Below are 20,143 nucleotides of genomic sequence, written 5' to 3'. Positions count from 1 at the left end.
CTGTTCAGCCGCAAATATCTCTATTTAAAAAAGTGTGGTATACCCCAGTAAACAATAACTGTGGTTTTGCCATCCCACGGTAAAAAATCTCTATTATTCACATTTTTGTATATTTTCCGTAAAGAAAAACAGTAGTGTCTCCTGACTGTTGTGACACAGAAGTATATCTGTTGAAAATAGTCTTGTGTAGGCCCGACATCCCAGTCTGGATTCGCAGTTCCATGGGTCAAATCGATATACTATCCAGTTTTGGGCCTTTGGTATCTAAAAAAAAAGCAGTTTGAGTGTGTCGCTCACTGTTCAGCCGCAAATATCTCTATTTAAAAAAGTGTGGTATACCCCAGTAAACAATAACTGTGGTTTTGCCATCCCACGGTAAAAAATCTCTATTATTCAGCTTTTGGTAGTTTTTTCCATAAAGAAAAACAGGAGTGTCTCCTGACTGTTGTGACACAAAAATAGATCTGTTGAAAATAGTCTTGTGTAGGCCCGACATCCCAGTTTGGTTTCGAAGTTCCACGAGTCAAATCGCTGTACTATCCAGTTTTGGGCCTTTGGTATCTTAAAAAAAAGCAGTTTGAGTGTGTCGCTCACTGTTCAGCAGCAAATATTTCTATTTAAAAAAGTGTGGTATACCCCAGTAAACAATAACTGTGGTTTTGCCATCCCACGGTAAAAAATCTCTATTATTCAGGTTTTGGTAGTTTTTTCCGTAAAGAAAAACAGTAGTGTCTCCTGACTGTTGTGACACAAAAATATATCTGTTGAAAATAGTCTTGTGTAGGCCCGACATCCCAGTGTGGTTTCACAGTTCCATGGGTCAAATCGCTGTGCTATCCAGTTTTGGGCCTTTGGTATCTAAAAAAAAAAGCAGTTTGAGTGTGTCGCTCACTGTTTAGCCGCAAATATCTCTATTTAAAAAAGTGTGGTATGCCCAAGTAAACAATAACAGTGGTTTTGCCATCCCATGGTAAAAAATCTCTATTATTCAGCTTTTGGCAGTTTTTTCCGTAAAGAAAAACAGTAGTGTCTCCTGACTGTTGTGACACAAAAATATATCTGTTGAAAATAGTCTTGTGTAGGCCCGACATCCCAGTGTGGTTTCGCAGTTCCATGGGTCAAATCGATATACTATCCAGTTTTGGGCCTTTGGTATCTAAAAAGAAAGCAGTTTGAGTGTGTCGCTCACTGTTCAGCCGCAAATATCTCTATTTAAAAAAGTGTGGTATACCCCAGTAAACAATAACTGTGGTTTTGCTATCCCACGGTAAAAAATCTCTATTATTCAGCTTTTGGTAGTTTTTTCCATAAAGAAAAACAGTAGTGTCTCCTGACTGTTGTGACACAAAAATATATCTGTTGAAAATAGTCTTGTGTAGGCCCGACATCCCAGTTTGGTTTCGAAGTTCCACGAGTCAAATCGCTGTACTATCCAGTTTTGGGCCTTTGGTATCTAAAAAAAAAGCAGTTTGAGTGTGTCGCTCACTGTTCAGCAGCAAATATTTCTATTTAAAAAAGTGTGGTATACCCCAGTAAACAATAACTGTGGTTTTGCCATCCCACGGTAAAAAATCTCTATTATTCAGCTTTTGGTAGTTTTTTCCGTAAAGAAAAACAGTAGTGTCTCCTGACTGTTGTGACACAAAAATATATCTGTTGAAAATAGTCTTGTGTAGGCCCGACATCCCAGTGTGGTTTCGCAGTTCCATGGGTCAAATCGCTGTGCTATCCAGTTTTGGGCCTTTGGTATCTAAAAAAAAAGCAGTTTGAGTGTGTCGCTCACTGTTCAGCCGCAAATATCTCTATTTAAAAAAGTGTGGTATGCCCAAGTAAACAATAACAGTGGTTTTGCCAACCCATGGTAAAAAATCTCTATTATTCAGCTTTTGTTAGTTTTTTTCCGTAAAGAAAAACAGTAGTGTCTCCTGACTGTTGTGACACAGAAGTATATCTGTTGAAAATAGTCTTGTGTAGGCCCGACATCCCAGTCTGGATTCGCAGTTCCATGGGTCAAATCGATATACTATCCAGTTTTGGGCCTTTGGTATCTAAAAAAAAAGCAGTTTGAGTGTGTCGCTCACTGTTCAGCCGCAAATATCTCTATTTAAAAAAGTGTGGTATACCCCAGTAAACAATAACTGTGGTTTTGCCATCCCACGGTAAAAAATCTCTATTATTCAGCTTTTGGTAGTTTTTTCCATAAAGAAAAACAGGAGTGTCTCCTGACTGTTGTGACACAAAAATAGATCTGTTGAAAATAGTCTTGTGTAGGCCCGACATCCCAGTTTGGTTTCGAAGTTCCACGAGTCAAATCGCTGTACTATCCAGTTTTGGGCCTTTGGTATCTTAAAAAAAAGCAGTTTGAGTGTGTCGCTCACTGTTCAGCAGCAAATATTTCTATTTAAAAAAGTGTGGTATACCCCAGTAAACAATAACTGTGGTTTTGCCATCCCACGGTAAAAAATCTCTATTATTCAGGTTTTGGTAGTTTTTTCCGTAAAGAAAAACAGTAGTGTCTCCTGACTGTTGTGACACAAAAATATATCTGTTGAAAATAGTCTTGTGTAGGCCCGACATCCCAGTGTGGTTTCACAGTTCCATGGGTCAAATCGCTGTGCTATCCAGTTTTGGGCCTTTGGTATCTAAAAAAAAAAGCAGTTTGAGTGTGTCGCTCACTGTTCAGCCGCAAATATCTCTATTTAAAAAAGTGTGGTATGCCCAAGTAAACAATAACAGTGGTTTTGCCATCCCATGGTAAAAAATCTCTATTATTCAGCTTTTGGCAGTTTTTTCCGTAAAGAAAAACAGTAGTGTCTCCTGACTGTTGTGACACAAAAATATATCTGTTGAAAATAGTCTTGTGTAGGCCCGACATCCCAGTGTGGTTTCGCAGTTCCATGGGTCAAATCGATATACTATCCAGTTTTGGGCCTTTGGTATCTAAAAAGAAAGCAGTTTGAGTGTGTCGCTCACTGTTCAGCCGCAAATATCTCTATTTAAAAAAGTGTGGTATACCCCAGTAAACAATAACTGTGGTTTTGCTATCCCACGGTAAAAAATCTCTATTATTCAGCTTTTGGTAGTTTTTTCCATAAAGAAAAACAGTAGTGTCTCCTGACTGTTGTGACACAAAAATATATCTGTTGAAAATAGTCTTGTGTAGGCCCGACATCCCAGTTTGGTTTCGAAGTTCCACGAGTCAAATCGCTGTACTATCCAGTTTTGGGCCTTTGGTATCTAAAAAAAAAGCAGTTTGAGTGTATCGCTCACTGTTCAGCCGCAAATATCTCTATTTAAAAAAGTGTGGTATACCCCAGTTAACAATAACTGTGGTTTTGCCATCCCACGGTAAAAAATCTCTATTATTCAGCTTTTGGTAGTTTTTTCCGTAAAGGAAAACAGTAGTGTCTCCTGACTGTTGTGACACAAAAATATATCTGTTGAAAATAGTCTTGTGTAGGCCCGACATCCCAGTGTGGTTTCGCAGTTCCATGGGTCAAATCGCTGTGCTATCCAGTTTTGGGCCTTTGGTATCTAAAAAAAAAGCAGTTTGAGTGTGTCGCTCACTGTTCAGCCGCAAATATCTCTATTTAAAAAAGTGTGGTATGCCCAAGTAAACAATAACAGTGGTTTTGCCATCCCATGGTAAAAAATCTCTATTATTCAGCTTTTGGCAGTTTTTTCCGTAAAGAAAAACAGTAGTGTCTCCTGACTGTTGTGACACAAAAATATATCTGTTGAAAATAGTCTTGTGTAGGCCCGACATCCCAGTGTGGTTTCGCAGTTCCATGGGTCAAATCGCTGTACTATCCAGTTTTGGGCCTTTGGTATCTAAAAAAAAAGCAGTTTGAGTGTGTCGCTCACTGTTCAGCCGTAAATATCTCTATTTAAAAAAGTGTGGTATACCCCAGTAAACAATAACTGTGGTTTTGCCATCCCACAGTAAAAAATCTCTATTATTCAGGTTTTGGTATATTTTCCGTAAAGAAAAACAGTAGTGTCTCCTGACTGTTGTGACACAAAAATATATCTGTTGAAAATAGTCTTGTGTAGGCCCGACATCCCAGTGTGGTTTCGCAGTTCCACGGGTCAAATCGCTGTACTATCCAGTTTTGGGCCTTTGGTATGTTAAAAAAAAGCAGTTGGAGTGTATCGCTCACTGTTCAGCCACCAATATCTCTATTTAAAAAAGTGTGGTATACCCCAGTAAACAATAACTGTGGTTTTGCCATCCCACGGTAAAAAATCTCTATTATTCAGCTTTTGGTAGTTTTTTCCGTAAAGAAAAACAGTAGTGTCTCCTGACTGTTGTGACACAAAAATATATCTGTTGAAGATAGTCTTGTGTAGGCCCAAAATCCCAGTGTGGTTTCGCAGTTCCATGGGTCAAATCGCTGAACTATCCAGTTTTGGGCCTTTGGTATCTAAAAAAAAAACAGTTTGAGTGTGTCGCTTACTGTTCAGCCGCAAATATCTCTATTTAAAAAAGTGTGGTATACCCCAGTAAACAATAACTGTGGTTTTGCCATCCCACGGTAAAAAATCTCTATTATTCACATTTTTGTATATTTTCTGTAAAGAAAAACAGTAGTGTCTCCTGACTGTTGTGACACAGAAGTATATCTGTTGAAAATAGTCTTGTGTAGGCCCGACATCCCAGTCTGGATTCGCAGTTCCATGGGTCAAATCGATATACTATCCAGTTTTGGGCCTTTGGTATCTAAAAAAAAAGCAGTTTGAGTGTGTCGCTCACTGTTCAGCCGCAAATATCTCTATTTAAAAAAGTGTGGTATACCCCAGTAAACAATAACTGTGGTTTTGCCATCCCACCGTAAAAAATCTCTATTATTCAGCTTTTGGTAGTTTTTTCCATAAAGAAAAACAGGAGTGTCTCCTGACTGTTGTGACACAAAAATATATCTGTTGAAAATAGTCTTGTGTAGGCCCGACATCCCAGTTTGGTTTCGAAGTTCCACGAGTCAAATCGCTGTACTATCCAGTTTTGGGCCTTTGGTATCTTAAAAAAAAGCAGTTTGAGTGTGTCGCTCACTGTTCAGCAGCAAATATTTCTATTTAAAAAAGTGTGGTATACCCCAGTAAACAATAACTGTGGTTTTGCCATCCCACGGTAAAAAATCTCTATTATTCAGGTTTTGGTAGTTTTTTCCGTAAAGAAAAACAGTAGTGTCTCCTGACTGTTGTGACACAAAAATATATCTGTTGAAAATATTCTTGTGTAGGCCCGACATCCCAGTGTGGTTTCACAGTTCCATGGGTCAAATCGCTGTGCTATCCAGTTTTGGGCCTTTGGTATCTAAAAAAAAAAGCAGTTTGAGTGTGTCGCTCACTGTTCAGCCGCAAATATCTCTATTTAAAAAAGTGTGGTATGCCCAAGTAAACAATAACAGTGGTTTTGCCATCCCATGGTAAAAAATCTCTATTATTCAGCTTTTGGCAGTTTTTTCCGTAAAGAAAAACAGTAGTGTCTCCTGACTGTTGTGACACAAAAATATATCTGTTGAAAATAGTCTTGTGTAGGCCCGACATCCCAGTGTGGTTTCGCAGTTCCATGGGTCAAATCGATATACTATCCAGTTTTGGGCCTTTGGTATCTAAAAAGAAAGCAGTTTGAGTGTGTCGCTCACTGTTCAGCCGCAAATATCTCTATTTAAAAAAGTGTGGTATACCCCAGTAAACAATAACTGTGGTTTTGCTATCCCACGGTAAAAAATCTCTATTATTCAGCTTTTGGTAGTTTTTTCCATAAAGAAAAACAGTAGTGTCTCCTGACTGTTGTGACACAAAAATATATCTGTTGAAAATAGTCTTGTGTAGGCCCGACATCCCAGTTTGGTTTCGAAGTTCCACGAGTCAAATCGCTGTACTATCCAGTTTTGGGCCTTTGGTATCTAAAAAAAAAGCAGTTTGAGTGTGTCGCTCACTGTTCAGCAGCAAATATTTCTATTTAAAAAAGTGTGGTATACCCCAGTAAACAATAACTGTGGTTTTGCCATCCCACGGTAAAAAATCTCTATTATTCAGCTTTTGGTAGTTTTTTCCGTAAAGAAAAACAGTAGTGTCTCCTGACTGTTGTGACACAAAAATATATCTGTTGAAAATAGTCTTGTGTAGGCCCGACATCCCAGTGTGGTTTCGCAGTTCCATGGGTCAAATCGCTGTGCTATCCAGTTTTGGGCCTTTGGTATCTAAAAAAAAAGCAGTTTGAGTGTGTCGCTCACTGTTCAGCCGCAAATATCTCTATTTAAAAAAGTGTGGTATGCCCAAGTAAACAATAACAGTGGTTTTGCCATCCCATGGTAAAAAATCTCTATTATTCAGCTTTTGTTAGTTTTTTTCCGTAAAGAAAAACAGTAGTGTCTCCTGACTGTTGTGACACAAAAATATATCTGTTGAAAATAGCCTTGTGTAGGCCCGACATCCCAGTGTGGTTTCGCAGTTCCACGGGTCAAATCGCTGTACTATCCAGTTTTGGGCCTTTGGTATATTAAAAAAAAGCAGTTTGAGTGTATCGCTCACTGTTCAGCCGCAAATATCTCTATTTAAAAAAGTGTGGTATACCCCAGTTAACAATAACTGTGGTTTTGCCATCCCACGGTAAAAAATCTCTATTATTCAGCTTTTGGTAGTTTTTTCCGTAAAGGAAAACAGTAGTGTCTCCTGACTGTTGTGACACAAAAATATATCTGTTGAAAATAGTCTTGTGTAGGCCCGACATCCCAGTGTGGTTTCGCAGTTCCATGGGTCAAATCGCTGTGCTATCCAGTTTTGGGCCTTTGGTATCTAAAAAAAAAGCAGTTTGAGTGTGTCGCTCACTGTTCAGCCGCAAATATCTCTATTTAAAAAAGTGTGGTATGCCCAAGTAAACAATAACAGTGGTTTTGCCATCCCATGGTAAAAAATCTCTATTATTCAGCTTTTGGCAGTTTTTTCCGTAAAGAAAAACAGTAGTGTCTCCTGACTGTTGTGACACAAAAATATATCTGTTGAAAATAGTCTTGTGTAGGCCCGACATCCCAGTGTGGTTTCGCAGTTCCATGGGTCAAATCGCTGTACTATCCAGTTTTGGGCCTTTGGTATCTAAAAAAAAAGCAGTTTGAGTGTGTCGCTCACTGTTCAGCCGTAAATATCTCTATTTAAAAAAGTGTGGTATACCCCAGTAAACAATAACTGTGGTTTTGCCATCCCACAGTAAAAAATCTCTATTATTCAGGTTTTGGTATATTTTCCGTAAAGAAAAACAGTAGTGTCTCCTGACTGTTGTGACACAAAAATATATCTGTTGAAAATAGTCTTGTGTAGGCCCGACATCCCAGTGTGGTTTCGCAGTTCCACGGGTCAAATCGCTGTACTATCCAGTTTTGGGCCTTTGGTATGTTACAAAAAAGCAGTTTGAGTGTATCGCTCACTGTTCAGCCACCAATATCTCTGTTTAAAAAAGTGTGGTATACCCCAGTAAACAATAACTGTGGTTTTGCCATCCCACGGTAAAAAATCTCTATTATTCAGCTTTTGGTAGTTTTTTCCGTAAAGATAAACAGTAGTGTCTCCTGACTGTTGTGACACAAAAATATATCTGTTGAAAATAGTCTTGTGTAGGCCCAAAATCCCAGTGTGGTTTCGCAGTTCCATGGGTCAAATCGCTGAACTATTCAGTTTTGGGCCTTTGGTATCTAAAAAAAAACCAGTTTGAGTGTGTCGCTTACTGTTCAGCCGCAAATATCTCTATTTAAAAAAGTGTGGTATACCCCAGTAAACAATAACTGTGGTTTTGCCATCCCACGGTAAAAAATCTCTATTATTCACATTTTTGTATATTTTCCGTAAAGAAAAACAGTAGTGTCTCCTGACTGTTGTGACACAGAAGTATATCTGTTGAAAATAGTCTTGTGTAGGCCCGACATCCCAGTCTGGTTTCGCAGTTCCATGGGTCAAATCGATATACTATCCAGTTTTGGGCCTTTGGTATCTAAAAAAAAAGCAGTTTGAGTGTGTCGTTCACTGTTCAGCCGCAAATATCTCTATTTAAAAAAGTGTGGTATACCCCAGTAAACAATAACTGTGGTTTTGCCATCCCACGGTAAAAAATCTCTATTATTCAGCTTTTGGTAGTTTTTTTCCATAAAGAAAAACAGGAGTGTCTCCTGACTGTTGTGACACAAAAATATATCTGTTGAAAATAGTCTTGTGTAGGCCCGACATCCCAGTTTGGTTTCGAAGTTCCACGAGTCAAATCGCTGTACTATCCAGTTTTGGGCCTTTGGTATCTTAAAAAAAAGCAGTTTGAGTGTGTCGCTCACTGTTCAGCAGCAAATATTTCTATTTAAAAAAGTGTGGTATACCCCAGTAAACAATAACTGTGGTTTTGCCATCCCACGGTAAAAAATCTCTATTATTCAGCTTTTGGCAGTTTTTTCCGTAAAGAAAAACAGTAGTGTCTCCTGACTGTTGTGACACAAAAATATATCTGTTGAAAATAGTCTTGTGTAGGCCCGACATCCCAGTGTGGTTTCGCAGTTCCATGGGTCAAATCGATATACTATCCAGTTTTGGGCCTTTGGTATCTAAAAAGAAAGCAGTTTGAGTGTGTCGCTCACTGTTCAGCCGCAAATATCTCTATTTAAAAAAGTGTGGTATACCCCAGTAAACAATAACTGTGGTTTTGCTATCCCACGGTAAAAAATCTCTATTATTCAGCTTTTGGTAGTTTTTTCCATAAAGAAAAACAGTAGTGTCTCCTGACTGTTGTGACACAAAAATATATCTGTTGAAAATAGTCTTGTGTAGGCCCGACATCCCAGTTTGGTTTCGAAGTTCCACGAGTCAAATCGCTGTACTATCCAATTTTGGGCCTTTGGTATCTAAAAAAAAAGCAGTTTGAGTGTGTCGCTCACTGTTCAGCCGTAAATATCTCTATTTAAAAAAGTGTGGTATACCCCAGTAAACAATAACTGTGGTTTTGCCATCCCACAGTAAAAAATCTCTATTATTCAGGTTTTGGTATATTTTCCGTAAAGAAAAACAGTAGTGTCTCCTGACTGTTGTGACACAAAAATATATCTGTTGAATCTAGTCTTGTGTAGGCCCGACATCCCAGTGTGGTTTCGCAGTTCCACGGGTCAAATCGCTGTACTATTCAGTTTTGGGCCTTTGGTATGTTAAAAAAAAGCAGTTTGAGTGTATCGCTCATTGTTCAGCCGCCAATATCTCTATTTAAAAAAGTGTGGTATACCCCAGTAAACAATAACTGTGGTTTTGCCATCCCACGGTAAAAAATCTCTATTATTCAGCTTTTGGTAGTTTTTTCCGTAAAGAAAAACAGTAGTGTCTCCTGACTGTTGTGACAGAAAAGTATATCTGTTGAAAATAGTCTTGTGTAGGCCCGACATCCCAGTGTGGTTTCGCAGTTCCATGGGTCAAATCGCTGTACTATCCAGTTTTGGGCCTTTGGTATCTAAAAAAAAAGCAGTTTGAGTGTGTCGCTCACTGTTCAGCCGCAAATATCTCTATTTAAAAAAGTGTGGTATACCCCAGTAAACAATAACTGTGGTTTTGCCATCCCACGGTAAAAAATCTCTATTATTCAGCTTTTGGTAGTTTTTTCCGTAAAAAAAAACAGTAGTATCTCCTGGCTGTTGTGACATAAAAATATATCTGTTGAAAATAGTCTTGTGTAGGCCCGACATCCCAGTGTGGTTTCGCAGTTCCACGGGTCAAATCGCTGTACTATCCAGTTTTGGGCCTTTGGTATCTAAAAAAAAGCAGTTTGAGTGTGTCGCTCACTGTTCAGCAGCAAATATCTCTATATAAAAAAGTGTGGTATACCCCAGTAAACAATAACTGTGGTTTTGCCATCCCACGGTAAAAAATCTCTATTAATCAGCTTTTGTTAGTTTTTTCCGTAAAGAAAAACAGTAGTGTCTCCTGACTGTTGTGACACAAAAATATATCTGTTGAAAATAGCCTTGTGTAGGCCCGACATCCCAGTGTGGTTTCGCAGTTCCACGGGTCAAATCGCTGTACTATCCAGTTTTGGGCCTTTGGTATGTTAAAAAAAAGCAGTTTGAGTGTATCGCTCACTGTTCAGCCACAAATATCTCTATTTAAAAAAGTGTGGTATACCCCAGTTAACAATAACTGTGGTTTTGCCATCCCACGGTAAAAAATCTCTATTATTCAGCTTTTGGTAGTTTTTTCCGTAAAGAAAAACAGTAGTGTCTCCTGACTGTTGTGACACAAAAATATATCTGTTGAAAATAGTCTTGTGTAGGCCCGACATCCCAGTGTGGTTTCGCAGTTCCATGGGTCAAATCGCTGTACTATCCAGTTTTGGGCCTTTGGTATCTAAAAAAAAAGCAGTTTGAGTGTGTCGCTCACTGTTCAGCCGCAAATATCTCTATTTAAAAAAGTGTGGTATACCCCAGTAAACAATAACTGTGGTTTTGCCATCCCATGGTAAAAATCTCTATTATTCAGCTTTTGGTAGTTTTTTCCGTAAAGAAAAACAGTAGTGTCTCCTGACTGTTGTGACACAAAAATATATTTGTTGAAAATAGTCTTGTGTAGGCCCGACATCCCAGTGTGGTTTCGCAGTTCCACGGGTCAAATCGCTGTACTATCCAGTTTTGGGCCTTTGGTATGTTAAAAAAAAGCAGTTTGAGTGTATCGCTCACTGTTCAGCCACCAATATCTCTATTTAAAAAAGTGTGGTATACGCCAGTAAACAATAACTGTGGTTTTGCCATCCCCCGGTAAAAAATCTCTATTATTCAACTTTTGGTAGTTTTTTCCGTAAAGAAAAACAGTAGTGTCTCCTGACTGTTGTGACACAAAAATATATCTGTTGAAAATAGTCTTGTGTAGGCCCAAAATCCCAGTGTGGTTTCGCAGTTCCATGGGTCAAATCGCTGAACTATCCAGTTTTGGGCCTTTGGTATCTAAAAAAAAAACAGTTTGAGTGTGTCGCTTACTGTTCAGCCGCAAATATCTCTATTTAAAAAAGTGTGGTATACCCCAGTAAACAATAACTGTGGTTTTGCCATCCCACGGTAAAAAATCTCTATTATTCACATTTTTGTATATTTTCCGTAAAGAAAAACAGTAGTGTCTCCTGACTGTTGTGACACAGAAGTATATCTGTTGAAAATAGTCTTGTGTAGGCCCGACATCCCAGTCTGGTTTCGCAGTTCCATGGGTCAAATCGATATACTATCCAGTTTTGGGCCTTTGGTATCTAAAAAAAAAGCAGTTTGAGTGTGTCGCTCACTGTTCAGCCGCAAATATCTCTATTTAAAAAAGTGTGGTATACCCCAGTAAACAATAACTGTGGTTTTGCCATCCAACGGTAAAAAATCTCTATTATTCAGCTTTTGGTAGTTTTTTCCGTAAAGAAAAACAGGAGTGTCTCCTGACTGTTGTGACACAAAAATATATCTGTTGAAAATAGTCTTGTGTAGGCCCGACATCCCAGTGTGGTTTCACAGTTCCATGGGTCAAATCGCTGTGCTATCCAGTTTTGGGCCTTTGGTATCTAAAAAAAAAAGCAGTTTGAGTGTGTCGCTCACTGTTCAGCCGCAAATATCTCTATTTAAAAAAGTGTGGTATGCCCAAGTAAACAATAACAGTGGTTTTGCCATCCCATGGTAAAAAATCTCTATTATTCAGCTTTTGGCAGTTTTTTCCGTAAAGAAAAACAGTAGTGTCTCCTGACTGTTGTGACACAAAAATATATCTGTTGAAAATAGTCTTGTGTAGGCCCGACATCCCAGTGTGGTTTCGCAGTTCCATGGGTCAAATCGATATACTATCCAGTTTTGGGCCTTTGGTATCTAAAAAAAAAGCAGTTTGAGTGTGTCGCTCACTGTTCAGCCGCAAATATCTCTATTTAAAAAAGTGTGGTATACCCCAGTAAACAATAACTGTGGTTTTGCCATCCCACGGTAAAAAATCTCTATTATTCAGCTTTTGGTAGTTTTTTCCATAAAGAAAAACAGGAGTGTCTCCTGACTGTTGTGACACAAAAATATATCTGTTGAAAATAGTCTTGTGTAGGCCCGACATCCCAGTGTGGTTTCACAGTTCCATGGGTCAAATCGCTGTGCTATCCAGTTTTGGGCCTTTGGTATCTAAAAAAAAAAGCAGTTTGAGTGTGTCGCTCACTGTCCAGCCGCAAATATCTCTATTTAAAAAAGTGTGGTATGCCCAAGTAAACAATAACAGTGGTTTTGCCATCCCATGGTAAAAAATCTCTATTATTCAGCTTTTGGCAGTTTTTTCCGTAAAGAAAAACAGTAGTGTCTCCTGACTGTTGTGACACAAAAATATATCTGTTGAAAATAGTCTTGTGTAGGCCCGACATCCCAGTGTGGTTTCGCAGTTCCATGGGTCAAATCGATATACTATCCAGTTTTGGGCCTTTGGTATCTAAAAAGAAAGCAGTTTGAGTGTGTCGCTCACTGTTCAGCCGCAAATATCTCTATTTAAAAAAGTGTGGTATACCCCAGTAAACAATAACTGTGGTTTTGCCCTCCCACGGTAAAAAATCTCTATTATTCAGCTTTTGGTAGTTTTTTCCGTAAAAAAAAACAGTAGTATCTCCTGGCTGTTGTGACATAAAAATATATCTGTTGAAAATAGTCTTGTGTAGGCCCGACATCCCAGTGTGGTTACGCAGTTCCACGGGTCAAATCGCTGTACTATCCAGTTTTGGGCCTTTGGTATCTAAAAAAAAGCAGTTTGAGTGTGTCGCTCACTGTTCAGCTGCAAATATCTCTATTTAAAAAAGTGTGGTATACCCCAGTAAACAATAACTGTGGTTTTGCCATCCCACGGTAAAAAATCTCTATTATTCAGCTTTTGTTAGTTTTTTCCGTAAAGAAAAACAGTAGTGTCTCCTGACTGTTGTGACACAAAAATATATCTGTTGAAAATAGCCTTGTGTAGGCCCGACATCCCAGTGTGGTTTCGCAGTTCCACGGGTCAAATCGCTGTACTATCCAGTTTTGGGCCTTTGGTATGTTAAAAAAAAGCAGTTTGAGTGTATCGCTCACTGTTCAGCCGCAAATATCTCTATTTAAAAAAGTGTGGTATACCCCAGTTAACAATAACTGTGGTTTTGCCATCCCACGGAAAAAAATCTCTATTATTCAGCTTTTGGTAGTTTTTTCCGTAAAGAAAAACAGTAGTGTCTCCTGACTGTTGTGACACAAAAATATATCTGTTGAAAATAGTCTTGTGTAGGCCCAAAATCCCAGTGTGGTTTCGCAGTTCCATGGGTCAAATCGCTGAACTATCCAGTTTTGGGCCTTTGGTATCTAAAAAAAAAACAGTTTGAGTGTGTCGCTTACTGTTCAGCCGCAAATATCTCTATTTAAAAAAGTGTGGTATACCCCAGTAAACAATAACTGTGGTTTTGCCATCCCACGGTAAAAAATCTCTATTATTCACATTTTTGTATATTTTCCGTAAAGAAAAACAGTAGTGTCTCCTGACTGTTGTGACACAAAAATATATCTGTTGAAAATAGTCTTGTGTAGGCCCGACATCCCAGTTTGGTTTCGAAGTTCCACGAGTCAAATCGCTGTACTATCCAGTTTTGGGCCTTTGGTATCTAAAAAAAAAGCAGTTTGAGTGTGTCGCTCACTGTTCAGCAGCAAATATTTCTATTTAAAAAAGTGTGGTATACCCCAGTAAACAATAACTGTGGTTTTGCCATCCCATGGTAAAAAATCTCTATTATTCAGCTTTTGGTAGTTTTTTCCGTAAAGAAAAACAGTAGTGTCTCCTGACTGTTGTGACACAAAAATATATCTGTTGAAAATAGTCTTGTGTAGGCCCGACATCCCAGTGTGGTTTCGCAGTTCCATGTGTCAAATCGCTGTGCTATCCAGTTTTGGGCCTTTGGTATCTAAAAAGAAAGCAGTTTGAGTGTGTCGCTCACTGTTCAGCCGCAAATATCTCTATTTAAAAAAGTGTGGTATGCCCAAGTAAACAATAACAGTGGTTTTGCCATCCCATGGTAAAAAATCTCTATTATTCAGCTTTTGGCAGTTTTTTCCGTAAAGAAAAACAGTAGTGTCTCCTGACTGTTGTGACACAAAAATATATCTGTTGAAAATAGTCTTGTGTAGGCCCGACATCCCAGTGTGGTTTCGCAGTTCCATGGGTCAAATCGATATACTATCCAGTTTTGGGCCTTTGGTATCTAAAAAGAAAGCAGTTTGAGTGTGTCGCTCACTGTTCAGCCGCAAATATCTCTATTTAAAAAAGTGTGGTATACCCCAGTAAACAATAACTGTGGTTTTGCTATCCCACGGTAAAAAATCTCTATTATTCAGCTTTTGGTAGTTTTTTCCATAAAGAAAAACAGTAGTGTCTCCTGACTGTTGTGACACAAAAATATATCTGTTGAAAATAGTCTTGTGTAGGCCCGACATCCCAGTTTGGTTTCGAAGTTCCACGAGTCAAATCGCTGTACTATCCAGTTTTGGGCCTTTGGTATCTAAAAAAAAAGCAGTTTGAGTGTGTCGCTCACTGTTCAGCAGCAAATATTTCTATTTAAAAAAGTGTGGTATACCCCAGTAAACAATAACTGTGGTTTTGCCATCCCATGGTAAAAAATCTCTATTATTCAGCTTTTGGTAGTTTTTTCCGTAAAGAAAAACAGTAGTGTCTCCTGACTGTTGTGACACAAAAATATATCTGTTGAAAATAGTCTTGTGTAGGCCCGACATCCCAGTGTGGTTTCGCAGTTCCATGTGTCAAATCGCTGTGCTATCCAGTTTTGGGCCTTTGGTATCTAAAAAAAAAGCAGTTTGAGTGTGTCGCTCACTGTTCAGCCGCAAATATCTCTATTTAAAAAAGTGTGGTATGCCCAAGTAAACAATAACAGTGGTTTTGCCATCCCATGGTAAAAAATCTCTATTATTCAGCTTTTGGCAGTTTTTTCCGTAAAGAAAAACAGTAGTGTCTCCTGACTGTTGTGACACAAAAATATATCTGTTGAAAATAGTCTTGTGTAGGCCCGACATCCCAGTGTGGTTTCGCAGTTCCACGGGTCAAATCGCTGTACTATTCAGTTTTGGGCCTTTGGTATGTTAAAAAAAAGCAGTTTGAGTGTATCGCTCATTGTTCAGCCGCCAATATCTCTATTTAAAAAAGTGTGGTATACCCCAGTAAACAATAACTGTGGTTTTGCCATCCCACGGTAAAAAATCTCTATTATTCAGCTTTTGGTAGTTTTTTCCGTAAAGAAAAACAGTAGTGTCTCCTGACTGTTGTGACAGAAAAGTATATCTGTTGAAAATAGTCTTGTGTAGGCCCGACATCCCAGTGTGGTTTCGCAGTTCCATGGGTCAAATCGCTGTACTATCCAGTTTTGGGCCTTTGGTATCTAAAAAAAAAGCAGTTTGAGTGTGTCGCTCACTGTTCAGCCGCAAATATCTCTATTTAAAAAAGTGTGGTATACCCCAGTAAACAATAACTGTGGTTTTGCCATCCCACGGTAAAAAATCTCTATTATTCAGCTTTTGGTATTTTTTTCCGTAAAAAAAAACAGTAGTATCTCCTGGCTGTTGTGACATAAAAATATATCTGTTGAAAATAGTCTTGTGTAGGCCCGACATCCCAGTGTGGTTTCGCAGTTCCACGGGTCAAATCGCTGTACTATCCAGTTTTGGGCCTTTGGTATGTTAAAAAAAAGCAGTTTGAGTGTATCGCTCACTGTTCAGCCACCAATATCTCTATTTAAAAAAGTGTGGTATACCCCAGTAAACAATAACTGTGGTTTTGCCATCCCACGGTAAAAAATCTCTATTATTCAGCTTTTGGTAGTTTTTTCCGTAAAGAAAAACAGTAGTGTCTCCTGACTGTTGTGACACAAAAATATATCTGTTGAAAATAGTCTTGTGTAGGCCCAAAATCCCAGTGTGGTTTCGCAGTTCCATGGGTCAAATCGCTGAACTATCCAGTTTTGGGCCTTTGGTATCTAAAAAAAAACCAGTTTGAGTGTGTCGCTTACTGTTCAGCCGCAAATATCTCTATTTAAAAAAGTGTGGTTTACCCCAGTAAACAATAACTGTGGTTTTGCCATCCCACGGTAAAAAATCTCTATTATTCACATTTTTGTATATTTTCCGTAAAGAAAAACAGTAGTGTCTCCTGACTGTTGTGACACAGAAGTATATCTGTTGAAAATAGTCTTGTGTAGGCCCGACATCCCAGTCTGGTTTCGCAGTTCCATGGGTCAAATCGATATACTATCCAGTTTTGGGCCTTTGGTATCTAAAAAAAAAGCAGTTTGAGTGTGTCGCTCACTGTTCAGCCGCAAATATCTCTATTTAAAAAAGTGTGGTATACCCCAGTAAACAATAACTGTGGTTTTGCCATCCCACGGTAAAAAATCTCTATTATTCAGCTTTTGGTAGTTTTTTCCATAAAGAAAAACAGGAGTGTCTCCTGACTGTTGTGACACAAAAATATATCTGTTGAAAATAGTCTTGTGTAGGCCCGACATCCCAGTGTGGTTTCACAGTTCCATGGGTCAAATCGCTGTGCTATCCAGTTTTGGGCCTTTGGTATCTAAAAAAAAAGCAGTTTGAGTGTGTCGCTCACTGTTCAGCCGCAAATATCTCTATTTAAAAAAGTGTGGTATGCCCAAGTAAACAATAACAGTGGTTTTGCCATCCCATGGTAAAAAATCTCTATTATTCAGCTTTTGGCAGTTTTTTCCGTAAAGAAAAACAGTAGTGTCTCCTGACTGTTGTGACACAAAAATATATCTGTTGAAAATAGTCTTGTGTAGGCCCGACATCCCAGTGTGGTTTCGCAGTTCCATGGGTCAAATCGATATACTATCCAGTTTTGGGCCTTTGGTATCTAAAAAGAAAGCAGTTTGAGTGTGTCGCTCACTGTTCAGCCGCAAATATCTCTATTTAAAAAAGTGTGGTATACCCCAGTAAACAATAACTGTGGTTTTGCTATCCCACGGTAAAAAATCTCTATTATTCAGCTTTTGGTAGTTTTTTCCATAAAGAAAAACAGTAGTGTCTCCTGACTGTTGTGACACAGAAGTATATCTGTTGAAAATAGTCTTGTGTAGGCCCGACATCCCAGTCTGGTTTCGCAGTTCCATGGGTCAAATCGATATACTATCCAGTTTTGGGCCTTTGGTATCTAAAAAAAAAGCAGTTTGAGTGTGTCGCTCACTGTTCAGCCGCAAATATCTCTATTTAAAAAAGTGTGGTATACCCCAGTAAACAATAACTGTGGTTTTGCCATCCCACGGTAAAAAATCTCTATTATTCAGCTTTTGGTAGTTTTTTCCATAAAGAAAAACAGGAGTGTCTCCTGACTGTTGTGACACAAAAATATATCTGTTGAAAATAGTCTTGTGTAGGCCCGACATCCCAGTGTGGTTTCACAGTTCCATGGGTCAAATCGCTGTGCTATCCAGTTTTGGGCCTTTGGTATCTAAAAAAAAAGCAGTTTGAGTGTGTCGCTCACTGTTCAGCCGCAAATATCTCTATTTAAAAAAGTGTGGTATGCCCAAGTAAACAATAACAGTGGTTTTGCCATCCCATGGTAAAAAATCTCTATTATTCAGCTTTTGGCAGTTTTTTCCGTAAAGAAAAACAGTAGTGTCTCCTGACTGTTGTGACACAAAAATATATCTGTTGAAAATAGTCTTGTGTAGGCCCGACATCCCAGTGTGGTTTCGCAGTTCCATGGGTCAAATCGATATACTATCCAGTTTTGGGCCTTTGGTATCTAAAAAGAAAGCAGTTTGAGTGTGTCGCTCACTGTTCAGCCGCAAATATCTCTATTTAAAAAAGTGTGGTATACCCCAGTAAACAATAACTGTGGTTTTGCTATCCCACGGTAAAAAATCTCTATTATTCAGCTTTTGGTAGTTTTTTCCATAAAGAAAAACAGTAGTGTCTCCTGACTGTTGTGACACAAAAATATATCTGTTGAAAATAGTCTTGTGTAGGCCCGACATCCCAGTTTGGTTTCGAAGTTCCACGAGTCAAATCGCTGTACTATCCAGTTTTGGGCCTTTGGTATCTAAAAAAAAAGCAGTTTGAGTGTGTCGCTCACTGTTCAGCAGCAAATATTTCTATTTAAAAAAGTGTGGTATACCCCAGTAAACAATAACTGTGGTTTTGCCATCCCACGGTAAAAAATCTCTATTATTCAGCTTTTGGTAGTTTTTTCCGTAAAGAAAAACAGTAGTGTCTCCTGACTGTTGTGACACAAAAATATATCTGTTGAAAATAGTCTTGTGTAGGCCCGACATCCCAGTGTGGTTTCGCAGTTCCATGGGTCAAATCGCTGTGCTATCCAGTTTTGGGCCTTTGGTATCTAAAAAAAAAGCAGTTTGAGTGTGTCGCTCACTGTTCAGCCGCAAATATCTCTATTTAAAAAAGCGTGGTATGCCCAAGTAAACAATAACAGTGGTTTTGCCATCCCATGGTAAAAAATCTCTATTATTCAGCTTTTGGCAGTTTTTTCCGTAAAGAAAAACAGTAGTGTCTCCTGACTGTTGTGACACAAAAATATATCTGTTGAAAATAGTCTTGTGTAGGCCCGACATCCCAGTGTGGTTTCGCAGTTCCATGGGTCAAATCGCTGTACTATCCAGTTTTGGGCCTTTGGTATCTAAAAAAAAAGCAGTTTGAGTGTGTCGCTCACTGTTCAGCCGTAAATATCTCTATTTAAAAAAGTGTGGTATACCCCAGTAAACAATAACTGTGGTTTTGCCATCCCACAGTAAAAAATCTCTATTATTCAGGTTTTGGTATATTTTCCGTAAAGAAAAACAGTAGTGTCTCCTGACTGTTGTGACACAAAAATATATCTGTTGAATCTAGTCTTGTGTAGGCCCGACATCCCAGTGTGGTTTCGCAGTTCCACGGGTCAAATCGCTGTACTATTCAGTTTTGGGCCTTTGGTATGTTAAAAAAAAGCAGTTTGAGTGTATCGCTCATTGTTCAGTCACCAATATCTCTATTTAAAAAAGTATGGTATACCCCAGTAAACAATAACTGTGGTTTTGCCATCCCACGGTAAAAAATCTCTATTATTCAGCTTTTGGTAGTTTTTTCCGTAAAGAAAAACAGTAGTGTCTCCTGACTGTTGTGACAGAAAAGTATATCTGTTGAAAATAGTCTTGTGTAGGCCCGACATCCCAGTGTGGTTTCGCAGTTCCATGGGTCAAATCGCTGTACTATCCAGTTTTGGGCCTTTGGTATCTAAAAAAAAAGCAGTTTGAGTGTGTCGCTCACTGTTCAGCCGCAAATATCTCTATTTAAAAAAGTGTGGTATACCCCAGTAAACAATAACTGTGGTTTTGCCATCCCACGGTAAAAAATCTCTATTATTCAGGTTTTGGTTGTTTTTTCCGTAAAGAAAAACAGTAGTGTCTCCTGACTGTTGTGACACAAAAATATATCTGTTGAAAATAGTCTTGTGTAGGCCCGACATCCCAGTGTGGTTTCACAGTTCCATGGGTCAAATCGCTGTGCTATCCAGTTTTGGGCCTTTGGTATCTAAAAAAAAAGCAGTTTGAGTGTGTCGCTCACTGTTCAGCCGCAAATATCTCTATTTAAAATAGTGTGGTATGCCCAAGTAAACAATAACAGTGGTTTTGCCATCCCATGGTAAAAAATCTCTATTATTCAGCTTTTGGCAGTTTTTTCCGTAAAGAAAAACAGTAGTGTCTCCTGACTGTTGTGACACAAAAATATATCTGTTGAAAATAGTCTTGTGTAGGCCCGACATCCCAGTGTGGTTTCGCAGTTCCATGGGTCAAATCGATATACTATCCAGTTTTGGGCCTTTGGTATCTAAAAAGAAAGCAGTTTGAGTGTATCGCTCACTGTTCAGCCCCAAATATCTCTATTTAAAAAAGTGTGGTATACCCCAGTAAACAATAACTGTGGTTTTGCCATATCACGGTAAAAAATCTCTATTATTCAGCTTTTGGTAGTTTTTTCCATAAAGAAAAACAGTAGTGTCTCCTGACTGTTGTGACACAAAAATATATCTGTTGAAAATAGTCTTGTGTAGGCCCGACATCCCAGTTTAGTTTCGAAGTTCCACGAGTCAAATCGCTGTACTATCCAGT

This window comes from Phyllobates terribilis, unplaced genomic scaffold (assembly GCF_046119375.1).
Source record: "Phyllobates terribilis strain yellow unplaced genomic scaffold, ASM4611937v1 Scaffold_3__8_contigs__length_932513732, whole genome shotgun sequence".
Classification (NCBI taxonomy): Eukaryota; Metazoa; Chordata; class Amphibia; order Anura; family Dendrobatidae; genus Phyllobates; species Phyllobates terribilis.
The sequence above is the reverse complement of the archived record's forward strand: the minus strand, read 5'-3'. Positions refer to the sequence as shown.